The 10424-nt window shown below is 46.6% G+C and overlaps 3 non-coding genes across 3 annotated transcripts; all 3 read left to right on the top strand.

Moving 5' to 3' along the window:
- Positions 1-2639: 2639 nt before the first annotated feature.
- On the top strand, positions 2640-2713 carry trnan-guu (transfer RNA asparagine (anticodon GUU)). Its single transcript has one exon. It is a non-coding gene; the product is annotated as a tRNA-Asn (tRNA).
- A 3307-nt stretch (positions 2714-6020) lies between these two features.
- Positions 6021-6094, top strand: trnan-guu (transfer RNA asparagine (anticodon GUU)). The gene has a single exon. It is a non-coding gene; the product is annotated as a tRNA-Ser (tRNA).
- A 3217-nt stretch (positions 6095-9311) lies between these two features.
- trnae-cuc (transfer RNA glutamic acid (anticodon CUC)) lies at positions 9312-9383 on the top strand. Its single transcript has one exon. It is a non-coding gene; the product is annotated as a tRNA-Glu (tRNA).
- Positions 9384-10424: the final 1041 nt, after the last annotated feature.

Genomic DNA, 10424 nt, shown 5'->3' with positions numbered 1-10424 from the left:
CCACTGCCTGTTCGGATGGAACAAGCAGATACCCGCAGAGATTTGTTTGAGGCTGTGAAGAAAGTGTTTGGAAATGAGATTAGAACAGGGACGGGCATGAAATCGTGATCGAAATGAAGCAGGCACCTGAGGACAAGGGTGTTTCCTTTGCCAGTGAAAGATGCTGCTTCACAAAGTTGGGCCTGTGGAAGGGAATCAGTGACGGTGATTATCTTTGCTTGTTCACCTTGTGAAGGTTCCCATTGCTGCGCATGTCCGTGTTAACGTCAGAACTCTGCAGCATGGTGGCGTTAGATACGCACAGGGCCGGGGCGCAATGGATGACGCATCTGCTCCACCTACCTGTTTGAAATGCAGCTCACAGCTTCTTCACACACCCCAATTAATCTTTCTCATTGTCCTGAAGCCGGCATACGGTTTGAATTCCCGATCTGCGGGAATGAGAATCTTTTCACTGTCTCGCGTCAGTCAATGTCCCTGAGAACATCGGAGTCACGTCACAGCGCTGTCAGAGGAGGGGAAGCTGAAATAGCCCCACACGCTGCTCACGGGCACATTTTACTTTCCCCAACTCACCGCCTCAACCACTGCGGCTCCTGGGAGTGGAAAGGAAACAATCACCAAAACCCAGTCTTAGCCTTGTGAATCTTCAGAAAATCCGCAAACGTTCATCCCTTCGGATTTTCTATGCTGGGCTGAGAGGGATTTGTATTGTCACTCTTTTGTAGGACATTGCAAGTGGATGTTTTGCAGAAAAGCACCACAATGCAATCTGATTAATCAGGACCTGGATGTTTTCGGTCTTTGAATGTAAGTGTTGTGCTCAACAACTTTGTTGTTCACAGTTTATAATACTTATCTTCCCAGTCCACTGTATCACTTGTTGAAAATGTTTAATTTGCGTCTTGTAATCCTTTCACTGTCTGCTAATGAGGATCGCGTTTCCGTGTTTTACCTAAATTATCTTGACCTTGCATACCTCAAGCCTCAAGCTAATTTCACGAGAAACCTTCTCCAGTTCAAAAGCCAACTGTTAATGATGGCTCTGTTTCTTGTCACGTATCCAATTTCAGATCGATGTTGTTAATATCCCTTTTATTCCTTCAGATCCAGGTTTCGCTCACAGGGCTAGAACAGAACTGTCACCAAATACATTTACCAATCTACGTTCATCCTACCGATTGTATTAGCATCATCAACACTTCTCATCAAAATAACTCGAGAGACTTTTATCACAATTTTCTGTGAACAGTTCTACATTAGCTTTGCTGAATGAACCCCAAATTTCTTGAAGTGGCTCCTTATTTTCGGCCCTGATTATTAATCTCTCTATGCATGGGAATGGATCCTTCCCACCCGCTCTATCACTCATCCATGTGTGTAGTTCAATTCGATCTCCCATCAGCCTCCTCTGTCCTGATCAAATCCAGGGGAACAGGATACGTTGGGGCTATGGCGCGGACAGGACAAGCCCAATACTCACCTTTCCTGTTAGAACCGTTCCATGAGAAATTTTACACCACAACTTTGGGCGTGCAGTTGTGGCCGAACACTTAAGGTGTTGGCGTAGAGATCCTTTGGGGCTCCCCCGCCCAAGGTGGTAACCTGCTGACTATGCTTTCTTCGCTGGCGATTTTAAATGACTTCCTGTTGGTTGCATTATCGCTCAAACTTCACTAAACCCGTCTCAATAAAGTCCCGCTTTCTCATGTCTGGGAATTGATTGCCATGCAGGTAACTCTGGTTCTGAACAAACAACGTACCAGCCTCATAACGCCAGCTCTGTTTACCTTTCCACAGATGCTGCTCGACCTGTTGGCTTTCTGCAGTGTTCTCTGTGTTTATTAGGCACAAGTGCTGCTTTTCATTCAAGAACTTCAATCCCTGTCCTCTGGTAACTGACTCTTGTCAGTGGCAATTGATTCTTCTGATCATTAATCTGCCCATTCCCACCGCTTCTTCTCCCATCATTACCAACAGCCCCAGGAAATCTCCAGTTAACCTTCTTTGCTCCAAAGCGAACATTCCCAACGTTGAGAATGTCTCTCCAAAATGGAAATTCCTCATCCCTGGACATGACGCAAGGGGTACAATTGGGAAGAGATTTTGGCAAAATATTGTCAGTTAGGAAATGGAAAAATGTTCATGAAGCAAAACAGAAATCCCAGTCTCCAGCTTTGTGAATCTTTAGAAACTCTTTGGGAAGCGGATTTAGAGGAGAATGAAAGATGAACTGTCCGATTGAGTAGAGACTGTCCTGACACCGTCCCCTTGTTGAAGAGGCCGGGAGATTGACTCTGATGTTCACGGGACATGAACTGATCTGAGACATTGAAAGAATTGTCGTTCCTGCACATCAGGAATTCAAACCCCTTCTCGTCTCCGAGCCAATGAGAGAACTCGGGAACAGGCAAAACACTGAAAGGCTCGAAGGGCGACGGCCCCGGAGTAAGAAAGCTAGTTCCTCCTGACGTGGATGAGTCTCCAGCCTGTCCCCAGTGTCTCCACAATAAATCTCCCAGGCGTTATTATGGAAAAGTAAAACTGATAGACGACAACTGGAATTCTAGGCGGGGTGGCTGAATTATGAATTCGCTAATAGCCTCCCCTAAGCGATGGCGCAACCCTCGTTGTCCCCTGTCTCTGTGGCGCAATTGGTCAGCGCGTTCGGCTGTTAACCGAAAGGTTGGTGGTTCGAGCCCACCCAGGGGCGGTGTGTTCGTTGTTATTCCTTGGTTTCAAAGCTGTGTGCTTTTGATGGGGTCAGGAAAATGTTCCCCAAACGGAAATCTTCTCCACAAAGGGGTTTCTGAATTGAATTAATTTCGAACGTCAGGGACTGCGGATGCGGAGAAGCCGAGACAAAAAGAGAAACTCGGCAGGTTTGACAGTACCTGTCGGAGAAAACAGAATCCTGAAATGGTGCCTCTGATTCTCTTTCCACGGATGCTGCCTGACCTGCTGATTTCCTCCTGCAATTTCTAGTTTTGTTTTTAACTGAAAGTTCATTTCATCTTTTGGGATGAAACACCTAAATATCTGCAAACACCGTGTGCAGATATTTAACTCTTTCGAAACACTGTGAAGTGATTGGATTCAAACAAACTCTGCGATGATTCACTCTTTCTCAGCTCCAAAGGCACACAGACCTGGGAAGTGAAGTTGTCAGTGTGGTTCTGTATTCGTGGGCCGACTGGTTAATGCGATGGACTTGAAATCCATTGCGGTTTCCCCACGCAGGTGTGAACCCTGCCGACTACAAAATGAGAAATGTCGTCGAAAAGAAAGGGAGCTTGCTCCCCGGCTTCTTCTTTCAGATTCAAATCAGTGGAGGGGGAAAAATATTTCACTCACATTGGGGCTGGTCGGGAATCTGCAACCCACTGCCTGTTCGGGTGGAACAAGCAGATACCCGCAGAGCTTCGTTTGAGGCTGTGAGCAAAGTGTTTGGAAATGAGATTAGAACAGTGAGGGGCATGAAATCGTGATCGAAATGAAGCAGGCACCTGAGGACAAGGGTGTTTCCTTTGCCAGTGAAAGATACTGCTTCACAAAGTTGGGCCTGTGGAAGGGAGGCAGTGACGGTGATTATCTTTGTTTGTTCACCTTGTGAAGGATCCCATTGCTGCGCTTGTCCGTGTTAACGTCAGAACTCTGCAGCATGGTGCCGTAAGATACGCACAGGGCCGGGGCGCAATGGATGACGCATCTGACCCCACCTACCTGTTTGAAATGCAGCTCACAGCTTCTTCACACACCCCAATTAATCTTTCTCATTGTCCTGAAGCCGGCATACGGTTTGAATTCCCGATCTGCGGGAATGGGAATCTTTTCACTGTCTTGCGTCAGTCAGTGTCCCCGAGAACATCAGAGTCAAGTCACAGCGCTGTCAGAGGAGGGGAAGCTGAAATAGCCCCACACGCTGCTCACGGGCACATTTTACTTTCCCCAACTCACCGCCTCAACCACTGCGGCTCCTGGGAGTGGAAAGGAAACAATCACCAAAAGCCAGTCTTCGCTTTGTGAATCTTCAGAAAATCAGCAAACGTTCATCCCTTCGGATTTTCTATCTTGGGCTGACAGGGATGGGTTTTGTCACTCTTTTTTAGGACATTGCAAGTGGATGTTTTGCAGAAAAGCACCACAATGCAATCTGATTAATCAGGACCTGGATGTTTTCGGTCTTTGAATGTAAGTGTTGTGCTCAACAACTTTGTTGTTCACAGTTTATAATACTTATCTTCCCAGTCCACTGTATCACTTATCGAAAATGTTTAATTTGCGTCTTGTAATCCTTTCACTGTCTGCTAATGAGGATCGCGTTTCCGTGTTTTACCTAAATTATCTTGACCTTGCATACCTCAAGCCTCAAGCTAATTTCACGAGAAACCTTCTCCAGTTCAAAAGCCAACTGTTAATGATGGCTCTGTTTCTTGTCACGTATCCAATTTCAGATCGATGTTGTTAATTCCCCTTTTATTCCTTCAGATCCGGGTTTCGCTCACAGGGCTAGAACAGAACTGTCACTAAATACATTTACCAATCTACGTTCATCCTATCGATTGTATTAGCATCATCAACACTTCTCATCAAAATAACTCGAGAGACTTTCATCACAATTTTCTGTGAACAGTTCCACATTAGCTTTGCTGAATGAACCCCAAATTTCTTGAAGTGGCTCCTTATTTTCGGCCCTGATTATTAATCTCTCTATGCATGGGAATGGATCCTTCCCACCCGTTCTATCACTCATCAATGTGTGTAGTTCAGTTCGATCTCCCATCAGTCTCCTCTGTCCTGATCAAATCCAGGGGAACAGAATACGTTGGGACTATGGCGCGGACAGGAAAAGCCTAATACTCACCTTTTCTGTTCGAACCATTCCATGAGAAATTTTAGACCACAACTTTGGGCGTGTAGTTGTGGCCGAACACTTAAGGTGCTGGCGTAGAGATTCTTTGGGGCTCCCCCGCTCAGGGTGGTAACCTGCTGACTATGCTTTCTTCACTGGCGATTTTAAATGACTTCCTGTTGGCTGCATTATCGCTCAAACTTCACAAAACCCGTCTCGATAAAATCACGTTTTCTCATGTCTGGGAATTGATTGCCATGCAGGAACCTCGGGTTCTGAACAAACAACGTACCAGCCTCACAACGTCAGCTCTGTTTACCTTTCCACAGATGCTGCTCGTCCTGTTGGCTTTCTGCAGTATTCTCTGTGTTTAATCGGAACAAGTGCTGCTTTTCATTCAAGAACTTCAATCCCTGTCCTCTGGTAACTGACTCTGGTCACTGGCAATTGATTCTTCTGATCATTAATCTGCCCATTCCCACCGCTTCTTCTCCCATCATTACCAACAGCCCCAGGAAATCTCCAGATAACCTTCTTTGCTCCAAAGCAAACATTCCCAACCTTGGGAATGTCTCTCCAAAATGGAAATTCCTCATCTTTGGAAATGAATCATGGCGTACAATTGGGAAGAGGTTTTGGCAAAATATTGTCAGTTACGAAATGGAAAAATGTTCATGAAGCAAAACAGAAATCCCAGTCTCCAGCTTTGTGAATCTTTAGAAACTCTTTGGGAAGCGTATTTAGAGGAGAATGAAAGATGAACTGTCCGACTGAGTAGAGACAGTCCAGACACCGTCCCCTTGTTAAAGAGGCCGGGAGATTAACTCTGATGTTCTCGGGACATGAATTGATCGGAGACATTGAAAGAATTGTCGTTCCTGCACATCAGGAATTCAAACCCCTTCTCGCCTCCGAGCCAATGAGAGAACTCGGGAACAGGCAAAACACGGAAAGGCTCGAAGGGCGACGGCCCCGGAGTAAGAAAGCTCGTTCCTCCTGACATGGATGTGTCTCCAGCCTGTCCCCGGTGTCTCCACAATAAATCTCCCAGGCTTTATTATGGAAAAGTAAAACTGATAGACGACAACTGGAATTCGAGGCCGGGAGGCTGACTTATGAATTCACTAATAGCCTCCCCTAAGTGATGGCGCAACCCATATCATCGCCTGTCTCTGTGGCGCAATTGGTCAGCGCGTTCGGCTGCTATCCGAAAGGCTGGTGGTTCGAGCCCACCCAGAGGCGATGAGCTTCTGGTTGCTTGTCACTTTAACACGCCACCCTGTTCCCTGGCCAACATCTCTGTCTCAGGCATGCAGCAGTGTTCCAGCAAAGCTCTGCTCCAAATGGAAGACCAGCGCCTCATTTTCCGTTTGGAATCCTCCAGTCTTCAAGATCGAGTTCAATATTATTTGGATCCGAACTCCCGCATGCCCTTGATCCCTACCACACCCACACGAGGCCGTGTTATCACATCGTCTGCTGTTACACACGACTTATTGTTCGCCAGGAATAGTCTCCATGAACAGTTCGTCAAACCCGACACAGATCGTTATTCTCTCCTTTGTCCCTCCAATGTTCTCCCTCTGAACTAGTGGCAAAGAGAGCAATGTAGATTGATATCCCTGAGCCAGCTCTTTGTCCCATCTCCAGGAACCGGGTTCTCTCCACTGGCGGATAATTAAACCACTTTGTTGTTGCGTTGACGTGAGGAGATTGTATAAATATAAACTTTTCTAAATCCCCACCTTCCGTTGATTGAACTGTGAGTTCACTCTGAATCACAACACGTGTCACAGCGCAATTTGAGGCCCACATTAGTTCTGCTGGTTCTACACAGCAAGTAAATGAGAGTCTCTATTCGTATCATTCTCTTGCCTTCGCCCTGTAAATCTCCACATTGTTACTTTGGACATGACCACCGAATGCCCTTTTGTGTTCTTGAATCTGCCTCCTTGTCACGGTCGGACAGGGACAAGAAAGTGTTCTTCCTAATGTCACTTTTACTTTTTTTACCAAATGCCTTGAAATCTCTGACAATTTTTTGGGAAATTGAAAGGATTCTCATTCCTGCACATGAGGTTGAATTGATTTAATTTCTAACGTAAAGGACTGCGGATGCTGAGAATCAGAGACACAAAGAGGAGCTGCTGGAGAAACTCAGCAGGTTTGGCAGTACCTGTGGGAGAAAACAGAGTTCTGAAATATTGTCTCTGATTCTCTTTCCACCGATGGTGCCTGACCTGCTGAGTCGTTCCTGCAATTTCTGTTTTTGCTTTTAACTGAAAGTTTATTTCATCTTTCGTGATGAAACAACCAGACTCGCCATGTGCAGATATGTAACCCTTTCGAAACCTGTGAAGTGATTGTATTCAAACAAACCCAGCAATAACTCACTATTTCTCAGCTCCACAGGCAGAGAGACCTGGGAAATGAAGCTGTCAGTGTGGTTCTTTGTTCGTGGGTCGAGTGGTTAATACGATGGATTTGAGATCGATTGCGGTTTCCCCACGCAGGTGTGAACCTTGCCGACGACAGTTGAGAAATGTCGTCAAAAAGAAAGGAAGACTGTTCCCCGGTTTCTTCTTTAAGATTCACATCAGTGGAGGGGTTGGAAATCTGCAACCCATTGCCTGTCAGGGTGGAACAAGCAGATACCCACAGAGCTACTTTTGAGGCTATGAGCCAAGTGTTTGGAAATGAGACGAGAACAGTGAGGGGCGTGAAGTCGTGATCGAAATGAAGCAGGCACCTGAGGACGAATGTGTTTTATTTGCCAGTGAAAGATACTGCTTCACCAAGTTGGGACAATGGAAGGTAAGCAGTGACGGTGATTATCTTTGGCTGTTCCTCTTGTGAATGTTCCCATTGCTGCGCATGTCTGTGTTAACGTCAGAACTCAGCAGCATGGTGGCGTCAGGTACGCACAGGGCCAGGGCGCAATGGATGAGGCATGTGACTCCACCTACCTCTTTGAAATGCAGCTCACAGCTTCTTCACGCACTCCAATTAATCTTTTTCATTGTCCTGAAGCCGGCATACGGTTTGAATTCCTGATTTGCGGGAATGGGAATCTTTTCACTGTCTTGCGTCAGTAAGTGTCCCTGAGAACATCAGAGTCACGTCACAGCGCTGTCAGAGGAGGGGAAGCTGAAATCGCCCCACACGCTGCTCATGGACATATTTCACTTTCTCCAACTCACCTCCCCAACCACTGCGGCTCCTGGGAGTGGAAAGGGAACAAACACCAAAACCCAGTCTCAGCTTTGTAAATCTTCAGGAAATAAGAAATCTGTTCATCCTGTTGGATCTTGCATCCTGGCCTGACAGCGTTGATTTTAAATGGCTGTCCAGTTAGTGCCGATTCGTTTTGGCTGAAAAAAATCTTCCTTATCTCATCCCAGCATTTCTTGCCACAGAGAACTGTGCGGCAGAGTTCATGTATATATTTCCTTGTATGGTATTTTGTAAATAACATTCGTTTGCTGGTTGTTTGTATAGGGTATTTCAGGTTCATTAGCCGCTGTTTAAGTGTGTTGGTAGGTTTGTGGGCTACCATGATGCTGAGAGCGTTGAGTTGTCTGGACATCATTTCCCAGATGTCTTTTATGTAAAGTAATGTGGCTAGGGTTTCTGCACACGTTGTGTCTGCTTGTGTCAGTTTGTTGATGTGAAATCGACACACTGGGTTTATTGGGTAGGCAAAAGTGCGGATTGCAGATGCTGGAAACCAGAGTTTAGATCAGAGTGGTGCTGGAAAAGCACAGCAGGTCAGACAGCTTCCGAGGAGCAGGAAAATCGACTTTTCGGGCAAAAGCCCTTCATCAGGAATGGAAGCAGGACGCCTCCAGGGCGGAGAGATAAATTGGGGGGTGGAGGTGTGCTGGGCCGAAGGTAGCAAAGAGTACAATAGGTGAATGGGGGTGGGGATGGAGGTGAAAGGTCAGAGAGGAGGGTAGAGCGGATAGGTGGGAAGGGAGATTGGCAGGTAGGACAGGTCATGAGGATAGCACTGTGCTGGAAGTTTGGAACTGAAGTAAGGTGTGGGGAGGGGAGATGAGGAAACTGGTGAAGTCTACATTAATGTTCTGGGTTTGAATTTATCCGAGGCGGAAGATGGGGCGTTCTTCTTCCAGGCATCGGGTGGGGAGGGAGCGGCGATGGAGGAGGCCCAGGACCTGCATGTCCTCGGCAGAGTGGGAGGGGGTGTTGAAATGTTGGGCCAGAGGGTGATGGGGTTGATTGTTGCGGGTGTCCTGGAAATATCCCCTCAAGCGCCGTGACTGGACTCTGCGAGGAGTCTCCAGCCTCCACAATGTAGAGGAGACCGCATCCGGAGCAATGGACACAAGAAATGACATTGTTGGATGCACAGGTGAAAGCTTGCTGACGACCGCGGCCCAGGTTCGATTTCCGGGCAGGAAAGTAATTTTTAGGAGAGCTGACAAGCGGAATCCGCATCTCCCTGGTGGTCTAGTGGTTAGGATTTGGCGCTCTCACCGCCGCGGCCCGGGTTCGATTCCCGGTCAGGGAAAACATTTTCAGGGGTGCAGGCTACCCATTCTTCTTAAATGCGCTGTGTAATTATTTATAGTCGTTCCTGGGTGCTGCAGTGTGTCGTGGCTCGTTGAAATAGTGTCCTGATTCAGATTTGTTTGTTTGTGGAGGGATGATTGCTTCTGTAGTTCAGTACTTGGTTCGTGTGCGTTGTTTTCCTGTAGACGCTGTTTTGAATTTACCATTGACTGTTCGCTCTACTGTGACATCTAGAAATGGCACTTTGTTGTTGTTCTCCTCTTTTGTGAATTTTATGTCAGCGAGGATATTGTTGATGGTGTTGTAGGCTTCCTCTAATTTGTTTCATTTTTTGATGACAAAAGTGTCATCACTGTAGTGGACCCAAAGTTTGGGTGGATCGTTGGAAGGGCTGTTTGTTCGAGTCTCTGCATTATTGCTTCTGCTCGGAATCCTGATACTGGTGGTTTCATGGGTATTTCGTTGATTTGTTTGGAGGGCTTGTTACTGAATATGAAGTGGGTGGTAAGACACAGTTCTACGAGGTTGACAGTGCTATCTTTGCTGATGAAGTTGGTGCTGTGTTTGTGTCTCTGGTTCTTCGAGTAGTGTCTTCAGTTTTGTTTGGCCAAGTTGATGTTCATGGATGTGAACAGGGCTGTTATGTCAAAGGACAGCATTATTCCATCCTCTTCTATCTTAGTGTCTTTGGTGTTCAGGAATTCTTGGATGGAGTAAATGGAGTGGCGTGAATCTTCGACTTGGTGTTTTCAGTGGAGGCCTTTGACTCGTCTGCATATTGGTGTTCCAAATGGTGAGGCTTTGGGGCTGAGGGGGGCTCCTGGTTTGAAGAGGAGAACAACAACATAGTACCATTCTTAGATGTCACAGTAGAGCGAACAGTCAATGGGGGAACTTCAAACTCGCATCTACAGAAAAACAACACACACAAACCAAATACTTAACCACAGAAACAATCATCCCAACACCCACAAACGTTGCTGCATCAGGACATTATTTCAACGAGCCACTACACACTGCAGCACAGAGAAACTACGAA

This window comes from Chiloscyllium plagiosum, unplaced genomic scaffold (genome assembly GCF_037043375.1).
Source record: "Chiloscyllium plagiosum isolate Xiang-an unplaced genomic scaffold, Cpla_swu_hap1 HiC_scaffold_27, whole genome shotgun sequence".
Taxonomy (NCBI): domain Eukaryota; kingdom Metazoa; phylum Chordata; class Chondrichthyes; order Orectolobiformes; family Hemiscylliidae; genus Chiloscyllium; species Chiloscyllium plagiosum.
The sequence above is the reverse complement of the archived record's forward strand: the minus strand, read 5'-3'. Positions and strand labels throughout refer to the sequence as shown.